Source organism: Triturus cristatus, chromosome 3_1, assembly GCF_964204655.1.
Source record: "Triturus cristatus chromosome 3_1, aTriCri1.1, whole genome shotgun sequence".
NCBI lineage: Eukaryota > Metazoa > Chordata > Amphibia > Caudata > Salamandridae > Triturus > Triturus cristatus.
This window is the reverse complement of record NC_140583.1, coordinates 817,939,428-817,959,750: the sequence shown is the minus strand read 5'-3', so window position 1 is coordinate 817,959,750 and position 20,323 is coordinate 817,939,428. Positions and strand designations below refer to the sequence as shown.

Here is a 20,323-nt window from a genome sequence, read left to right as displayed (position 1 = left end):
CTTAAGCCACTGTCCTCCTTCCTGATCCCTTTCTCAAGTCTATTCTAGGCTCTCTCCCAGCGCCCACACATTAATCAAACTACTGGCAGCTTAGTATATTTATGAATCTTTATTTTATTGCTCATTATTCTGGCTGAGGACAAAAAAAATATCTAGAGCGCACAATGAGATCGTAAGTAGCTATAAGAAAGCTGGAGCAGTGTCAGGCCATGTTTCACAGGTGCAGTTTTTCCCTGTTAGGTAAGGACGCTATGCAATTTAACTGAGAAAGTGGCTCATTTACCTTGAATTGCAGCAGCAAGATGATGTGGAAACTACATCAGCGCAGTAATATTGGATCTGTCGTCTGAGCCAACAGAAACATGCATTGCCTGTAACTCCACTCGATAGGCAGCGTGAGTGACAGCCCCCGTGCTGAGAGGCAAGCCTTGTTTTCAGTGAGTAGAGGCAGGCAGGCTCATTAGCAGAAGCAGATGTGTTTTGTTTGCGAATAGAAAAGAAAGCTCTTGATGCCGCCCCAGGCCAGAATGAGCGCGAGAGCGCGTAGCGTGAAGCGCGTGACGCATCACTGCTACGTCCTACGTCGTTCTCATCGCGAGGGCAGGGCTGGCCAAATTAAATTCATGTTTTTTTTATGTTGCCCAGGGCCGTCATTGGTAGCGCTCGCGCTACAAGAGTGATTGACGGCCCTGGAGGCAGGCTGGTGAGTGCTAAGTGCGCTCAGCGCACACTTTCAAACTGGGCCGCGGCCGCCGTTATAATTTATTTGGGGACACAGTGTACCCAAATAAATTATAAAGGCGGCCGCAACGGGCGATCAGTGCCGCGCGGGCACCCCCTAAATTGTGCCGCCTGGGGCGGACCGCCCCCCTCGCCCCCCCCTAGCTACGCCAGTGCTGAACACCATGCTTCCTAAAAAAGAGAAACTTGCACTGTCTTCAGCTATAACCTAATTGTGTCCGCTATAAACACTTGGATGTGGCTCAATTCAAATTATGCACTTGATAAGAGTAATATGCTGCCTAAAAAAAATGTAAAAGCAACCACTCTTAGTGAATGCAAGATTAAGTAAAGCATGTGAAATGTAAGCAGAAACAACATGGTTACCTTAACGATCTCTCACTCACTATTCAGAAATCAGCGAGTGGTTTTACCTGAAAAGTTAAGGACATGACTAGAGGGCCCTGAAGGGAACCGTTTCAATGTCCATTGCTTATATCCTTACAAAACGTAAGCAGTATGGTTTAAAAAGACCACATCCATAAACACAGAGCCATGGTACACATTTTGTTTTCCAATCCACCCATCAACCAGGTATTGCAGTACCTCCAGGAATGGTACACTTTGGGAACAACAATGCTGTTCAAAGAAAGACGAGAAAACAAAAGTAGCGCTTCACTGGCAAACTCTGTAAAGTGATGGTGATGTATTTGGATGTAAATAAAACCAATCTGGCCACTTTGCAACCACTCTGTATTGCTTTATTTAGTTATGTATTTATTATTTTTCATATTTAAAACCTTCTATTTCTCTCCATCCCGCTGCACTTAGGAATAGAAAAATGTCAGAAAAAGGGCATTTCTCGCAAGAGTGTTTTTCTTTTTTGGATCCATTTCACAGGGAAGCAACTAAATGAAAGAAGGAAAGAGGTTGTGAACCGTTTCTTCAAGTCACGGTTTTTACTAAGTGAGGAGGGAGACAGAAAGAGAGGGAATAATAGGAAGAGAGGGGGGGGGGAGAGCTGCCAGCACAAAAAAGAAGAGGACATTGCCCGAGTCCTATTCCTTCTCGGCCCGTCCCCGAGCGTCCACGAAAGCAAACCAAGCCTTATCTGAATGCCTTGTGCTCCCCCAAAATAGTGCCGCCTGGGGCGGACCGCCCCCACCGCCCCACCCTAGCTATGCCACTGGTCACTACGGCTAGCCTACTAGCAACGTGGTATACAAAATAAGTCAGACTCACAAAACGCCACTGCAAGTAGCTCAAATGCAGATTGAGGCAGAACCACAACGACACCGAAAAAAGCACCTACAGGTGAGTCCTAAGATTGTATAATTAACAAAGTAGACCCACCAAATGTTCAGCTCTCAACCAATGCACTGACAACAGCACAAAGGATGCTAAGGAAATCTTCACCATCATGAAGTATTTTGACACTCCTGCTGCTAGCTCCTCTAGCATCATGTCATCACAGGACCTCTGCACCTAGCTCTCCCTTTTTTCAGGCATAAGATCAGCAACATGTGCATCTTCCTGCCCCAGCAAGACCCATCCACCCTTGCAGCCCTCATACCCATCGGGACAAAACCCCCTGAAATGGACCATGACCTCTTGGCCCACCATCACCACACAGGAACTGCAACAACCATACCATCAATGCATCCTTGAGAACATTTGGACACCTGCCCTCACCACATCTTCACCAAAGGACTGAACCCCATCAGCTCAGCCCTAACCCCAGTACTGAACAGCACCATCCACGTAGCAACCTTACCAGATGCCTGGAAGTATGCCACGATACTCCCCTTCCTAAAAATCCCTCAGCGGATGCTCTACAACTATTGCCTGATATCCCCACTACTCTCCCCGGCCATAGTCCTGGAGAACATCATCAACAAGTGAATAACGACCCTCTTCAATGACAACCACCTCCTTGACCCCACTCAATGCAGATTTAGGCCCAACCACAGCACTGAGACCACCCTCATCACCACCACAGAATACATAAGACTGATCATGGACAGAGAAGGCACTGCAGTCCTCATCCTTCTATTTGCAGCTTTCAACACTATAAACCACCCTATCCTCATTGAATGTCTCTTTAAAGCCAGCATACAAGGGCCTGCACTCTGCTGGATTTGCTCCTTCCTCGCAGACTGCACCAAGTCAGTTAGCCTCTCTCACCACACCTCGTCCACCACCAACCTCATCTGCGGAATACCCCAGGGATCATCTCTCAGCCCCACACCCTTCAGCACCTACAGGGTCCCACCCGCAAACACCATCCAAATTCACAGAATCAACATAATTTCATACACCAGCAACATCCAACTTATCCTCTCACTGAGCACCCAGACCAACATCTCCTCCTGCATGTCCAAAAACACCATGGGGTTGAAGATCAACTGTCTAAAACTCAACACAGATAAAACAGATGTGGTACTCTTCAGCAGAGATACCTTACTGTGGAACTTCACCAAGTGGACAGCACATCTCAGATTCACACCCGGTCTGACACCCCAGCCAAGAACTGTTGAATAGTGGAGGACAAGCAACTCACAATGACCTGCCAAGTCAATGCAGTTTCTGCCTCCTGCTTCTACACCCTTAAAATTTTCAAGGAAAACTTCAAATGCCTCCTGGTCAACACATGCAGAACAGTCACCCTGGCCTTCATCACCTGAAAACTGGATTACAGAAATGGCGGCATCACCGCCCAACTGACCAGAAGACTTCATGCCATAAACACAGAAGCAAGACTCACACTCAGGGTCCCTTCCCTCACTCACATCACCCAACACTGACTCCCATCCGCAAACATTCATTCTTCAAATTTCTCTTACACACATACAAAGCCCTGCACACCCTTGGCACTACCTTCCTCACTGGACGCATCAACTTCCACACACCAACCAGACACAGCCAAACTCCTGCTTGCACTGATACCCTGAAAACTCAGAACAAGAGCCAGCAGTTGTGCCTTCTCCTACCTCACTCCGAAAGACTGAAATGACCTGACCCTACATATTAGAGCTTCATCCACTGTGAAGCCATGGCTCTTCACCTAGGCCCCAGCTCTGCCCTGCTCTTCTGTGCCTGAATACCCTCATTGTCATTCTCCCTGGTTAACTGCTCAACCTACAATCAACTATTCCCTGTCTCCCTCCCTCTGGAAGACCTGTGTTATCTATAAAGCTCCTAATTCTACCAGCATTCATGCACAAAATGATTGGTCCTGCAAAACATTTGTATTTCTTTTTACTGAAAGAACCAGATTAAAAAAACCATACTCTCAGATATGATGTTTCCTTAAGCCACTGTCCTCCTTCCTGATCCCTTTCTCAAGTCTATTCTAGGCTCTCTCCCAGCGCCCACACATTAATCAAACTACTGGCAGCTTAGTATATTTATGAATCTTTATTTTATTGCTCATTATTCTGGCTGAGGACAAAAAAAATATCTAGAGCGCACAATGAGATCGTAAGTAGCTATAAGAAAGCTGGAGCAGTGTCAGGCCATGTTTCACAGGTGCAGTTTTTCCCTGTTAGGTAAGGACGCTATGCAATTTAACTGAGAAAGTGGCTCATTTACCTTGAATTGCAGCAGCAAGATGATGTGGAAACTACATCAGCGCAGTAATATTGGATCTGTCGTCTGAGCCAACAGAAACATGCATTGCCTGTAACTCCACTCGATAGGCAGCGTGAGTGACAGCCCCCGTGCTGAGAGGCAAGCCTTGTTTTCAGTGAGTAGAGGCAGGCAGGCTCATTAGCAGAAGCAGATGTGTTTTGTTTGCGAATAGAAAAGAAAGCTCTTGATGCCGCCCCAGGCCAGAATGAGCGCGAGAGCGCGTAGCGTGAAGCGCGTGACGCATCACTGCTACGTCCTACGTCGTTCTCATCGCGAGGGCAGGGCTGGCCAAATTAAATTCATGTTTTTTTTATGTTGCCCAGGGCCGTCATTGGTAGCGCTCGCGCTACAAGAGTGATTGACGGCCCTGGAGGCAGGCTGGTGAGTGCTAAGTGCGCTCAGCGCACACTTTCAAACTGGGCCGCGGCCGCCGTTATAATTTATTTGGGGACACAGTGTACCCAAATAAATTATAAAGGCGGCCGCAACGGGCGATCAGTGCCGCGCGGGCACCCCCTAAATTGTGCCGCCTGGGGCGGACCGCCCCCCTCGCCCCCCCCTAGCTACGCCAGTGTCACACCTTCACGCAGAAGGCAAGCTTACACTCACTCACAGAGCACCTAAACCTCACACAGAGGCTATCTAGTCCTTACACATAGATCAACTAGCTAGCCCTCAAACACTGGCCAGGTGCCTAACTTTGGCCGACAGCTATCTAACCCTCAACACATAGTTTTTTCTGAACCTCATCACCCAATGCTAAGACCGGCTGAAGTGCCTTATGTAACATGTGACCACACAGGGGCGGGTCCTCCACTAACGCGGAGGAGTGTCGCCCCACTGCTTTTCAGCAGTGGAAAAATGTACAAAATAAAATGATAAGTTATTATCATTTTATTTTTCAGTGATTAAACCAGTTTTGGAGTGGGGCGGGGCATGGCTGTTGTCTCACCCAGCAGGGGGAGGAGTGGTTGATGCACTACAGTGCGCATAACGGTTTGGCCAGCCGGCCATCTTGGGCCAGCGAAACAGTCATGCGCACTCAGCATGCACTGCACAGCCATGGTGTAGAACATGAACAGGCTCCCAGTCCAAGTCTGAGCGCCGAACCACTGCACTCAGACCTATCACGACACTGCGGTCATGCTGGTGACAGTAGCATTGTGATTGGCTATGGGGAGCCAGTGTGCTTCTTGCTTCACAGATGAGAGACTGCAGCCATGCAGAGGAAGGAGGTGTTTTTTTATTCCCATCACCTCCTCGCCCCGTCTTACCATCCCTATTCTGTACCAGCCGCCACTGGACCACATTGCAGCCATGACCTCACAATGAGACCATCTCTATTCCTCGCCCAGGGACTCTGGGATCTGTCATTCACAGATGTCAACAAAAGTTCTCCTGTCTGTCCTGTAATACCAAAAATACTACTTAGAGAAAGGGTCTGAGGGAAGAATATTTAAAGACCTGCCCACATTCTAATCCCCATAACTAGACTACACACACACACACACAAGAGAATTGGGGGTCTGATAACAGACAGCACAAAAGATAAAGAAGAAGGAAGTAGGTGTATAAAGCCAATCAGACACGGACGTCTTTAGAGAAGAGCGTGGATTACCATCAACCTTCCTCATTCACTGGGGTAGATAGATACGATCAAGAGAGTATCTCTGCTCTCACTATCATCTGGTATCCAACTTCGGCAGAGGTATGTCTCTTGATCATAGAGACTGCCTCGCTAGTTAGAAGCTCTATTGCTCACTCGGGCTGATGAGTATAAAACAAACAAGACACGGGAAAAACTGTGGCATCCAAACAAAGTAAACGTGCAGTGCAAGAAGGACAGTGAAGTCTAAAAGAGGTTGTGTAGAGAGTACGATGTAATTCAATTCACTCCACAAACCTAGATTAAAAAAAAAAAAAGTGTATCAAAGTTATAAGCAGTACCAACTAGTTGCTGCTAAATATGGGTCGACATGTTTCAGCCAACAGGGAATATTGCCCCCGGCTTTCTTCAGGACCTTATTTCTTCGAAATTATGCTACTGCATTAGGTTAGTACACTTCCAATAGTGAAACGTGCCCACACATCTAATATAAGAAAGATGTGAAAATAAACAAATAAACAAGGTTTTAATGAATACGACCTCAAGGTGTCCTAATCCTCTGAGTCGCAGGGTGCAAGCATCACCTATGGAGAGGAAGGAGGTGTTTTTTTTTTTCCTATCACCTCCTCGCCCCGTCGCACCATCCCTATTCTGTACCAGCCGCCACTGGACCACATTGCAGCCATGACCTCACAATGAGACCAGCTCTCTATTCCTCGCCCAGGGACTCTGGGATCTGTCATTCACAGATGTCAACAAAAATTCTCCTGTCTGTCCTGTAATACCCCCAAACTATCCACTAAAGCTCAAAAGTAGTCAAAGATTGAGACCACCAAGAGAAAATTCTGAGTGTCCTGGTGATGATAGCCACCGAATAGCTGCCAAGAAGCTATATGCCACCTAGGATGCAATCATCAAGGGACACATTTATAGCCATGGACACTTTGCAATATGTTACATGTAGTTTTGCTTTTCTCTCTTAACAGTATGGACTGGTAGCACCAGCATTGATAGCGATGTTGCCAGAACTGGGTGTAAGTGGTGCAAGCTAGGAAGCCACTTAGCAGTTATGAAACCTTGCCTAATCCTTGAAATCCTAAACTCCTTCAACGTCAATTGGTGCTATGTGATAAGGGTAACTTCCAATCTGGCCTGTCTATTTTCAAACTACATGTATAATGCAATGACAAAACCCTGAATCACTTGCCTATAAATGGAATCAAGAAGATTGCAGGCTCTGACCGTTTTGCTTCAGAGCTCTGAAGTTCTCTAGGTCCACGTGGGAGTACAACTCCATCCATTATTTTTCATTATATCTGGGACTTTCAGTCTTGTGTATCCCTTTATAAAGTCAGGACAAGTAGCAGAATGCAAAGGAAAACATGGACTTGATCAGCTACTCCATCATGGAATTAAGAAGTTTGAGAGCTCTGCAAGTGCTTCTTGCTAGATGTCCCCTTACTTTCTCTCACGTGCCAATCGAACACACCGGCTACCAAATGCAGCAGCCTTCTCCGCTGCTTTGAGTGCTGGCCCTGCATCTTCTCATCTTAGACCGCTCTCATTTAGGTTGCCTCCTTACTCTTTCTTGGTTTTAGTAGGTTCTCTTTCCTGGAGATGTTTCCGGTCCGTCCCTTTCATTCTGCGTGCCCGAATCACGTCTCACTGATTCTCTGTGACCAGTGCTTAATTTGTCAAACAAAAGTGCCAGGGCTATCATCAGGAGGCCACTGCAGCTTGCACCACCCATTGCTCCTGCCAGGGCCGCCAATGGCAGTACCAACACAACTACCATTACACTCCTACAACTGTGACAATTAAGCCTACTCTAGGCCCCCAAAGCTATTAGAATGGCTAAGGCGGCAGTCAACAATCATTTTTAACAGCGCCATCATGTAGCAGACTGCTACAAGCCCAGGTATTGACAAAGTGCGAGTGCTGAGCACCTGAAAAGACAGGCTCAAATTAAGCACTGTATGTGCCTCCTAGCTGTCATTTTCTCTCTGCTTGCCTGCCTTGTTCTTACACTTTAGTTGCCTCCAGCTTGTCTGTCAGTCTGTGTGTGCCTCCTACCACTAATGTTTTTTCTTGCCTTCTGTCTGTCTCTTGCACTCAGATTGTCCCCAACCTGTATATTCTGCTTATCAGTCACATTAAACATCATCCGTCCCCCTCATCCCAGTCCTTATTATATTAAGGGACTTGTCTCCACTCACAGGTCCCATTCACGAGATTTAATTAAACTAAATAGTCCTCTTTCTACTTTCACTAACACTTCTGACAAAATACCTCACCTTCCTTTCCTCCTATTTTGTTTCATGTGAAACGGGTTCGGGTTTTTAGATTGTGCGCGCGGGCGTTAAAGTGAGCGTTTCTTCCAATTTGTGCTTTAATCTGTTTGACCGCCTTGCAATACCAGCGGTTCTGTGGTTAGGTTCCATTCCTCCATCATGCACGCCGCCCGCTCGGGCAGTGCTTAATTTTTGCTGGTGATTTCTGGTGCTCAGCATAGGCACTACATGGTCCACTCCGGCTCTTATAATGTCTGCCACGTGGTGGCGCTGTTTATTTAATTTAGAGACTAGCACAACAACAGTTGTTTGTTAATTGAATACACCTTTAAGATAACTAATACCGCTCCCAAGCCATTCTTATAACTTTGGGGGACTGGAATAATCTGAATTGCCACACATTGGAGTGTAATAGTTGTGTTGGTGCAGTCACTGGCAGCGCTGTCAATGGATGGTGCATGCTGCACCCTCACACGGACCCCGGCACTAGTTTTGACACAAATTAGGCACTGCTGTGGTAGGCGTTTTTAGGTCTCGCCTGAGCCAGTGCATGCGCTGCTCTAGCGAGACATTTAGTAGCTGGGTTTTAAAAGTGCTATCCACAGGCTTTTGCCGGCCACCAGCTTGCTGTTACGAGCACAAGCGTGCACGACGTGCACAGCTGCGCCATATCGCTTTCCTCTCACTCGGCCAAGCGCGCGCCTCACTTCAATGCCCCTCCCCCACCACAGAGCGTGTCTCACAGCTTGATTTTTTTACTTTACGCGCGAGGCGCATGCTTGTTTAAGATTTGTGTTCTGTCTGTGTGTCTCTCTCTCTCTCTCTCTCTCACTCTCTCTCTCTCTCACTTTCTCTCTCTCTCTCTCTCTCTCTCTCTCTCCCCCCCTAAAGTGAAGAGAAACGGATTACACAACACTGGCACCTCATGCAGCCCTCCCGCTGTCCCTGCTCTAAATCTAATCCACGCTCTTCTGCTACCATTGCTGCTGCCGACCGTAAGAACACAAGCTCACCGGCTTTCCCAAAAAAAAAAAAAAAACATTTCAGCACATACGGCTCTAGACTACGCTTCCAGTCCTCAGATCACACAACGTGCAAAGCCACAACAAAAAACTGAAAACGCCAGCCTGTGCGCATCTGTTTTCCAGAGCAAACGAGCAGTCTCTTCCGGTGCAGGATCAACTGCATTGAGGATTGGTGAGCCTGCTTTATCTGGCGGGTTATGTGTTTTTTCTAACCAATCGCAAGATTTACTTAGAAGGTCAGCCTCCTAGAACGTACTTTTAAACCAGCATTATTATTTTACCTTCTCAGCGTTCAGATATTGAAATTGGTTAGAGACAGAAGCGATCGTATATTGTGCTTCTATAAGAATTTAAGGTAAGGTACTCTTACGTTCGAGAACTTCAAACTTTATTAGTGAGTTTGGCATGGGTAGTATGTGTGCATACTTCTCAGACACGTGACAGGTACGGCGCATTCATCACAGATGCAACACAAACACGCCGAACATATGTCGCATACATAGTGGCTCATGTGCTCCAGGGATTTTTCATGTGGATTCTGCAACTCCCCCCACCCCCCTAGTTTTATATAGCACAAACTCGACCCGAAGGTAGTAGTGGAACGCTTTACATGAGCACCAGCTTTCATTACAGAAGGACACGTTCATTTTTGTGTTTTTTTACGCACAATGAGATTAAGTGATTTGCTCAGAATAACACAATGTTGAGCCATGACGCAGAGACTCGAACCTCATTTCCCTGCTCCAAAGTTAGCAGTTCTGGCTGTTAGGCCACATCCTCTCCTTGAAGGACTTGTATTCCTGGTTTTATAATTTGTCAAAACGCACTGCATATCCCATAATACAGTCTAAAAACAAACACTACATGAACTACTTGCGCATGCAATTGGCATACCGGACACGTTTTTAGAATGGTTATGTGTAAGATTTATGTTTCTAGTGTGTGTATGAGTGATATAAAGTTCCTTATTTGTGACACTCTGGGAGACAATTTATTACATGTATTACAAAGCAATTCTGTCCAAGTAAATACAAGTATTTAGTTATGCAGCACAATATCCTTACTGCAACAACGTTAACTGTTGCATGGCTAGAAACGTATAAGGTTCCAAAAGCGAGACCTATTGGCTATGCCAATGCTTGTTCGTTCTGGAAACGGGCCGTGGCGTAGGTAGCAAGGGTGGTTCGGTCCGCCCCAGGCGGCACGAGTTTTGGGGGCGGTGGCCTCCCCACCACCCCGCTCTTCAGCAGTTGCAGATTCTCGCTGTGCGACATCTGCTTCTCTTAAAAGGAGTTTAAAAACCCTTGATTGCCGCTGCGACAGCGCTGTCAACAAATTGCTCTTTCGGTATATGGAGCCACGCAGTGGCGTCACTAGGGGGGTGCGTACCGCACCAGGTGACACCAATCTGGTTACGCTGTGTAACACAGCTCTGCAGCCTCGCCTCTGCAAGCACACCTGCTTACAACAAATACTGCACTGCAGTGCATGCCACGCACGCACCACCTACTACTAATGTGGTGATGATGGTGCGATGCACGGCGGCGGCGTACCCAGTTTGTGGGTCCCAGGGCCGTCAATCTTACAGTGCTACCAATGACGGCCCTGGGCCAGCCCCCGCGCTGTGCTCCTCTGACGCGCGCCACCACCACGCGCTTAAACTGACTGAGTGGAGACAGACAGTCTCGGCAGGGGGAGTGCTGCTGGGCGATTTGCAGAACCCCTAAGGGCCCAGCCACCACCACAGTGGAGTCTAAAGAAAAGGTAAGGGCGGTTGTTCTCACCATTTCAAAGTTCAAACTTCACTCTCCCATTCCAAAATCGGCAGCAGTGAAGGAGTTGCAGGCACTAGATGATGGCTTGTTTGTCGGAGGCCCGATTTGGCGGTTCGAGCCCTGGTCGGGATTTACTGGGGCTTCCATCCTTGCGGGATAAGGGGGAAAGTAGTGGCGCTGAGAGGACCGAGGACCAGGGGTGACCGTGTTGCTCCACACACGGCTTGCCACCTGGTGAGCCTTGCGACGCGCGCACGGGGTGTGGCTCTGTCCCCTGCGTTGGGGGTGGGTCATCCGGGGAAGCGCACACCCAGGAGTAGTGGAGGGCCGCAGGGCGAGAGTGGTGGTGCTTGCCACAGGCCCAGACTTGGGTGGGAACAGTGGGATTGGAATAGGCACAGTGAGGTGGACTACGAGGTGAGGCACTATGGGTTCGCTGTTGACGGGGGCGAAGTTAGCGGTTCAATGGTGCGCACAAGTGCTGGCAGATGGCAGGGTGGAGTTTCGAACCCATCAGGCCACAGTTAGCGTGTGTTACATGTGAGGGATGAAGTGCGGCAGAGGGACGAGGAGGGGCATACAGAGGGGGTTGGGGGCATCTGGGTACAAGTTTTGGAAGGGTAGGGGCGGGGTGCACCCGGGAAGGCTTGGGTCTGTAATTTATTTCCCGCACTTAGGTGCAAGGAATGGCGCTCGTGAAGAGGAGGGGGGGGGGCAGGGATGCTCAGTTGGAAGTGGGCCATGCCATGAATTCAAAGGGTATTACCTCGCATCGGGTGGAGGAAAGCAAAGCCAGGCGCTGCAAGGGGCGTGTCTCCAGAGTTAGTGGTTGGCGCTAATAGTTTGGTAGCAGGAGTCACTGCTCACGCGCAACACCCATTGTACTCCAGGGCTTCAGCCCCACCCCCCCACCCTCCATCGTGTATGTCAACACCGGGCTGGGACACACACACACAGCCGCAACAGAGCACTTCTCAGGTATTTAAGATACCATTTGCACGTTAATGAGGCCTGGCTGTTTCACCTTTTCTAAGAGCCCCCCCCCCCACCCCACTCCGCCTATTGCTTAAAGACGCAGCCCCCCCCCCACCCCAAAATTATTATTATTCATTTAATAGTTTATTTTATGTTCAATACCCCCCCGCCAATATTGGTTTTAAGTGCGCCTCCGGTCCTCGGCACAGGCAGACAACAGCGGCACTAATCTGGCAAGATATGGGGGGGGGAGGGGGGACCATGTGCTCAGAGCGGCCGACTTGGAGCGGGGGGGGATTGGGTTTGGATCTCGGTATAGATCGACATGGTGGTGTGATCCTGAGCAGATTGGGTGAACTCGTCGGAGTACCACGGGAGGGTACATTTGGTCCTGGTGTGACGCAATGGGTGCTCAAGGAGGGCTTTGAGGCCGGGGGCGGACGGGGGAGGCGAGAAAAGCTCGGGAATTGTCCGGGTATGGTGCATCAGGGGTGAAGGTGCGAGGAGGTCATCAGCGGCCCACGTGCAGGTACAGTGGAGCCTTGCCCAGGGGCAGCGAGGGCGCATCACACAGGTACAGGAGGGTATCAACGGCAGTGCAGTAAAGGCGTGGGGCTCGGTTGGCATGTCCATTGCGGGGCATCTCGGGCGCAGGTTGAGGGGTGTTCATTCATCGGATGACGAGGTGCTATACAGGGAGCAATGCTGGGGAGTGCTGAGGGCAGCCAGCAGGTAGTTGCTCAGGTGCTTGTGGATCGGACGGCCGCATTCGGGATATGCAGAGGTTCCATCGGGGGCGGGTGATATTAAGGACACACTGGGAGGAGGATGCAGTCCTGTGAGGCCAGGAGGCAAATGGTCAGAACTTTGGCAGGGTCTGGGACAGTTGGGCGAAAAGTGACACACGCAGCTAGCGCAATTGATAGCCTATCCCTAGTGTATTGTATTGAATCTTCAGTCTGTTCCTCTGGTGTCTATTTACTATATCAGGGGTAGTCCAAAATTACGTTTATACTAATTAATATGCATATATCAAACTGGACGGCCTTATTCTTGCTATGAAGATCTTCAGGTTCCTCATTATGTGCATGTTTTGACTTGCGATTATCCTTTACAATTATTTGTTTTTCTAAACACGACCTATCATCGCTGTTATGTTATTTTCGCACTCCCAGGAGTACTCGCTTTTCCTCGGGCGCCACCAAAGTATATTTATGTACTCATTTCTTCACCGCTAACACAAGCCAAGCACTGGAAGAAGGTACCGCCCTCCTTCCCCCGAGCTGGCGAAGAGTTCTCTCCCATGGCTGCCAGCCAGCAAATTGTCCTACAGTAAGTACTCTTCTTCAGAGAGTCCGATGCGCAGGGGATATCGCCAAGGCCCCCCTTGCACTGTCAGGAACCCATGTTCCTTAGCTCTTGACCAAAGGCAGGGAAAAACGTCCCAGGTCTCTCAGAACCGCCATGAAAGCGCCTAGGGCTCTTCACTCGCTTGACAAGGAGGCACCACGCACACAGCCCGCGCCCCCCACTCGCGTAGACACTGCACTGAACTTTTGAAAGACTCCCAAGAAGGACTCCCGTCCCAAGTGGGATGCCAGTGTCCTGTGCAACCCGGCATCGACCTGATCCCCCCCCCCCCCCCCATGCACAGCCACAAGGCACTACCCTCACGCCTAGCAGACTATCCCTCCTAAAGCTTTACGGCTCCCCTAGCCCCCCTCCCGCAGTGTGCTGCAGCAGCACCTCTCTCCTCTGTAATAGTCCCAAGAGAAAGAGTGTCAAGTGACACACGGATACCTACTACTCCCCAGCCAAATTCCTTTGCCTAGTTTTTGGCTGGCTGAACCCTAGTGTCCTAATGATGTGCTGCCTAGTAACTTCCCTGGTACGCTCCCCTTTACCCAACCTGGCGGACTCGGATCGGAGGAGGTCCATGCGGTAAGTCGTGAGGGGGTGACACCATGAGTTACCCGCAGCGGGTGACACCAACCCTAGTGACGCCACTGGAGCCACGCACGAAGGCAGCAAAACAGAATAACAACATTGATGCTCCTGTGGAGGAAGACGTTTTACAGATTTCTCGGGGAGGTCTTGAAGAGCTCAAACAGGCGGATGATGACTTATGCGCAGTATGATGCAGTGCCATCACCTCTTATTACACCCACCTGCTCAATTTCCAGCACTCGTGCTGACATCAGGTCAGCTAATCTTCATACGAAGAGAGGAATTCGGAGGGATGCATAATTAGTGTGCACATCCTATAGGCAGGCCCGTCCCATGCCTTCTGAAGAAAACAAGATTGTAAACATACGTATGATCTATAGCTCACAAAGCGGCCAAATTGACCCGTGCCATGCAAAGCACCTTCTGTCAGTCCTAATTTCTCAAACAAGCACTTTTTTCATGCTGGGCTTTTTAGCAGACAATGATAATGAGGAAAGTGAAACTACAAATCCCAAAATGCAAAGTGATACCGCATCTCCTTTTTCACGCTGCATTACTCTGTACAGGGTAATCTCTCCCTTCACCACTCTTTAAGGTCTCTTCTCCCCCACAATGCCTTTCTCTGGTTCTCACTTCCTTCTCGGTTTCCCCGGTCTCTCGTTCTTCACAAATAAAACATGCTTCCAGTGTAAGCAGTCTGTATTGGAGCATGTGACATACCTATATGGTAAATGTAAAGTTTGAGGCTCTCGCTTCCAGCCAATCCAGTCCCTTTGCGAGCAGAGCGTCACGTCGAGTCTATACTACCAGTTTTAAAACATAAAATCTGAGTCCTAGAAGCAACATGCTGCTGATAATATCCCAGGGCAGTCTGGAGGGGCTAACCGTGACATGGGCCACATGGCAGCCATGGACGTGTACGTTGTTTGGGTTGCTGTGATTTAGGGTAACGATTCGTAGATCGGACCTTTGCTTTTTCCATTACTGAAAATGATATGACGTGAATTGAAGACTGAAAAAACAAGTCCTACCTTTTCTCGAGCTAACTATTGTAAGAGTAACCGTTTCCTCGTATGCTTTATGTAAAAGAAGTTAAGCACAGACCTGAGGTAATTTACACTTGAAACAAGTATTTTGGTTCAGAACTTCAGAAACGTTGCTAGAGGTGAGTTCATAGAAAGGGCAGGCGTTTTGGGATCACTTACGTAGTAAATAGGCATGCATTTTTGGAGTAGTTATCGGTAGTGAAAATGCAGCAGGTGCAGTAGCACCGCGCCGAGAGGGTCGCGAGGGACCGCAGCACTCAAATTATGGCTTTTACAACCGAACAAGGGGCGCCTGGGGCCTTGATGCCTTCAGGGCCCCCGGGGCCTTGATGCCTTCAGGGCCCACACAGCGCTCTTGCTGCGCCACTGCACTAATGCGTCATGTCTTCTTGGTTTAACACAACACAGGTAGGGTGCTGTGGTAACTTGCGACCCTGCGCACTGCTGTCCTCTTCGCCTCTGAAGCTGTGTGTCGCGGCACTGTGGGCTCCTCGAGGGGCAGCGCTTTCCCTCAGTGACGAAGGGGTCAAAGCCACAGAAGTTGGGTCTCTGTCACAGCATCAAGGCGGAGATGGACGGGGCCGGCCAGGAGTCAACAGAGACTCGCAAGGGTCGGTGGCCGAAGCCAAACGGACTGGCTGGGACGCAATGTGTGTTTCTACCAAACCCAAGTCTTGGGGAGGACAGGGGAGTGAGTACCAAACCGAAGTTCGACCAAGTTATCAAACGCACACAGCTTCAACGGGTTAAAACACTGCACATTACCTACCAGGAGGCTGGGATTAGCTTCTTTGAGGTCTTCCAGGCGCAGCAGGGTCCCTCAGGTACCAGGGCTTAGTTGCTATAGACCCAGTCTGCCGTGACAGTAGTGCCTATCCCTGGTTACCTCCTACAGTCCCGTGTGCCTCGCCCAGCCACAGACCAATGAGAGGAATGGCGAACACCTCACCGGGATCCATAACAAGGGCAAGGGGGCGTGGCCTCTCCGGACTCACGCCGGAGCAAACAGGTGGTACCAGTTACACACGCTCTGTCGCTGGCCTAGCACCCGTGACGTCAGCACTCCCAGTCCCACCCTGGGAAAGAATGCTTGGGCCTGGAATGAGGATTCAGCCACCGGGATGGGTGGCAGTGGATATCAATTACACGACAGGTACTGGTAAAGATAGATCTCCCGCCCTGGACCCACTGGCACTCGTACTGACACGTCACAAGTGCTGGCGACTGGGAAGCACCGGTTTCGTCAGTTGACACTGAGAGAAATTCAAGAAACCCGCATGCCATCATTTTTCCATCTTGCTCCTTTCCGCCTTTTGTGTTTTCCTCTCTCATGTTCTGGAATGAAGCCTGATGATGAAAAATGATTCCAGAACCTTACAAACGAGTGCAAGCGGACTCACCTGCAACCGCCGGCTTTAAATTAGGCACTGACACTAAGCCTAACATTTTGAGACCTGTACATAAGGGCAGCCTCACCCATGAATATTTTACGACATTTAGTTGGTTAAGCTAAATTGTACCTTCAGTCAATAATGAGGCAAGAGCATTTTTCTTGGCTTGCAATTAAAACTATTTCACAAGCAAATTGTCCCGCACAGAAGGAATCAGGGAATTGGCAAAACGGGTGTTGTCTTGAAAAACTTCCAAAACAAGTTAAGTGCATTGGATTCAAATTTATAGAAGCGTTTTTTTAGTTGTCAGTGCATTCATTTTGTTTTTCAAAGATCACTGCGAGTAGCCTAGGAAAAGTGTAAAATCTGCAAAAACATATCCAGTTTGTCAAATATGTTTAAATTGCGCAGTTTGTCACTTGTTTTTCTCATATTGGCGATAAAGATGGCTCTGACCCAACTTCTGGAAATGTGTGTCCTGCCCCATTGCAATGCTAGCCACGTCATAGCACCTTTTTTTAATGTATTTTTTTTACTTTAAGCGGGGGGAGAGGTGGAGGGCGAGAGGGACTGCAAATACATCCACTCAAAGAGTGCATGCCAAAAAGTAAAAAAAAGAGGAGCCTGCCGTGTTAGGACACTGGCCACCAGAAGCAGTACTTGGTCCAGGCTCTAAACCGTATTTCTTCCCGCAATGCAGCTATGTCTTTGTTATGAGGATGAGTTTATTCGCAGTACATCAGAATCTAGCGACAAACTGGAAACAGATCAACAGCTGTGACTTCCAAGCCTTATGGTGCATTTGGTCCGAATTTTTCTTTGATGCAAACATTTAATGCTGGTGCTTGCATCACAACGTATTTAATCATAAGAAATAGGGCGAACTCTGTTGCCATTTGTTTCATTAACTAAATAGACTAGGATCATTATTGAACGTTTGTGTACGCATCACCTTAACAATGTCTGGGTTAGTGCCAAGGGCCTCTGGGCAAGAGGCAGTGTCTCTGTGGGACAAGTGCTCATCCTACCTCCGCCCTGTGTGACCGCCCCAGGCCCGCCAGTGACGGAAGATTGTGTTCACCTATTTAAAGCTGCTCACCTGGCATGCAGAGTCAGCAATGCAGAGCAGCCACGTATGCAGATTGCTTAGGTGTGACATTTCCATGGGTTCAGTGTACTTGGAAGTGACATTCTACAGCCAAACGTGTGATGCTTATCTTTTACTGTATTTAATAAAATGAATGACTTGTTTTGTCAAAGTGCTTTCTCAGTCGCAGGATGAGACCTCTTAGCACTATCAATAGACAAGTCACTATTCCCCGTTGAGGAAGCAACGATTCAATCCAGTTTCTCCAGCTATGCGCACAGAGATAGGCATCTGCAGAGAGATCGTCTCAACCAATTGAGGTTCCACAGCAAAAATGAGTGCATTTCCCACCGATCACTTTCATTTATCTTTCATTTTAGTTGCGTTTTTCTGTATGTAGTTACCTGAAGATGAAAAAACAACAAAAACACAGTTATTCTGTCCTTTGTGCAACGCCTCTGCTCCAAACCCCTTCCCCCCATTGCGCTCAATTTAGTGTTCGGCTGCTGGACTCACCTGTGCCAACCAGAAGTGAATGCCAGAGAAGGCTGAGGCAGCAGAGAGCGCCTTGGAACTGGCCAGGAACATGAAAACAACAAGCGTTGGCATAGCCAATAGGTCTCGCCTTTTGGACTTTATAAGTGTTGAGCCATGCAGCGAGACCAGCGAGAGGATGGCTGATGTTAGTGCATGCTGTCTAAAGGTACCATGGATTATTGATGAGTCCCGCACACTGCATACTCACCCAGGCCAGAGGACTCTGGAGCATTCCCTCAAGGTTGACTGTGGGAGATAGTTTTTAGTGGGCGCTGGATACAGTATGACTCATGGTATTAATGATGAGTGCAGGATGCCATCTTTGGATGCTGGGTGTTGTAAGTAAGTACTGGTGGTGTCTCAAAGTGATGGAATTAGGTGTGCGATGGCTAGTGAGGACCCGGTAAAGGTCTGTGTCATGCAGGATATTGTGAGAGGGTACTGATGGTACATGAAGGTGATGGAGAATAGGAATGGCCAGTTGTTTATGGAGACTAACAACATTACAGGATGATGATGTGCCATCTCCGATGGCGTAGAGTGTTGTGACTCTATGATGAATGCTGTTAGTGATTGGTGCCCTCTAGTGAAGTGTATGTGATGCAGTTTAGTCAGTGGGCTCTGGATACAAGGTGCCTCAAGCGATGCCTGTTTGGTGATGTATTTTGTTGCCAGTGATTGATGACTGCGGAGCATTGTGTTCGGTGGGGGCTGGAGACAGGGTGCTGTTAATGGTGATGCAGCCAGTAGTTTCTGTGAGTTGAAAGTGGGAATGGGCGCTGTCTGTCAGGTTGCTTTCAATCAATTTATTGATCTTTCCTACACTTAACATCTGAGAATTCCTAATGTTACTGGCAGAATTTGAAAACAGCACAACTCAGCTTGGGAAGAAGCATATCAAAGGCAGCAGCAGACCTTAAGGAGGACTTTAGCACCTGCTGTTATCCACCTATACCTGACAGTAGTGTAGATGAAGAGGAAGCAGTATTCCCACCAGGAATCACTTTCACTTTATCAAGGGATCCTGCTTGTGCCAGGCTTGCCACCACCACTGGCACGATTATGAGTGGAAGAATATTAGGGCCGGACTGGCCGCAGCGGGCACCGGGCAATCCCCCAGTGGGCCCCACAGGTGGGAGCCGGTTTTGGGCCCCTGGGGGCCGTTTTCGTTACAGGGCCGTTATTGCAGCATATCGGCCCTGTAACAAAATCGGCTGAAAACTGGCCCTGGCAATGAGCTCGGCCGCACCCCCAACCCCCGAGGGTGGGGGGGGGGGCGGGGGCGTCCGAGATTTTTGCCAGGGCCGGTTTTGCTTCCCAGTCCGGCCGTGAAGACTATGTAATGCATGCTGCTGTATCCCAGTGGGTAACACAGAGCCATGTCTCCTAAAACTTGCTTGAAATGTCTAACACACTCCAATTTATAACAAAGTATAACCAAACGCAAACCTGCATTGAGGGTCCCAAACTTTTTTTTCGCCTGTGTAGCGTGTGACTCCTCATACTGCATCTGCTTTAGGCTGGTACAACTCTCATCCCATCTCATTTTAGGTCCAAACCTTAGGCTTTTTCCACTTACTCTTTGTCCAGAAATACGCCATCATGCATTGTGGTATATACAAATGCAGATTGATGAATGGCGAGTTTGCAGTTTGTAAACTCTTGACCTGCGCAATTCAATGTACACACTATAAAGAGGCTTTTAAAATGTAGCTTATAATTAAACTTCGGGATGAAAGCAAGCGCTGTGCATTCGTATTGCAGAAACAATGATTTTGGGGAAGAGAGCTGCCGACTATGAAACTACAGAATCGGGCTCGAGCCCCGGCTCATTATCCTGTGATTCTGGGCAAATTACGTAATCTCCTTGTACATAAAAAAAAAAAAAAATCTGAACTTGTGTAATTTATATTGTGGGGCTCATGTAAAGCTGCACGTTGTTTTATATGTAGCTATTCGACAGTGAAAAGGCAAAAAACGTACAGAATATTTTGGGGTTTTTTGCCACACTTTTGACCCCCGGCCCCAAGCTCACTGGCCCCACCTCCCCTCAATGCAGCATCACAGTTCCTATACTTTTTTAATGCACTTTAACCACTGGTAGGTCCTATAGCTTTACAGCAGTGCCTATGATTTTACTCATCACCTTAATATTGACACATCAGCTGCTGTGGGCAAACCCCTAGTTAGCTATTCGAGCTGCTCCTTTGTTACTCAAATCTTGGTAGCAGCTAAAACAGCAGAGCTCGATTTACATAGATCTAACAGCCGAGACAACAAAAACACTCCTTGT

At 48.5% G+C, this 20,323-nt stretch overlaps 1 protein-coding gene across 1 annotated transcript in view; it reads right to left on the bottom strand.

Moving 5' to 3' along the window:
* Nucleotides 1-16,170, bottom strand: part of LOC146861105 (uncharacterized) — a 97,905-nt gene extending 81,735 nt beyond the window's left edge. Inside the window, exon 1 of the mRNA XM_085645167.1 lies at nucleotides 15,785-16,170. The gene's annotated coding sequence lies outside the window, so the exon portion shown is untranslated. The remainder of the gene's footprint in view (nucleotides 1-15,784) is intronic.
* Between the last annotated feature and the right edge of the window lie 4,153 nt (nucleotides 16,171-20,323).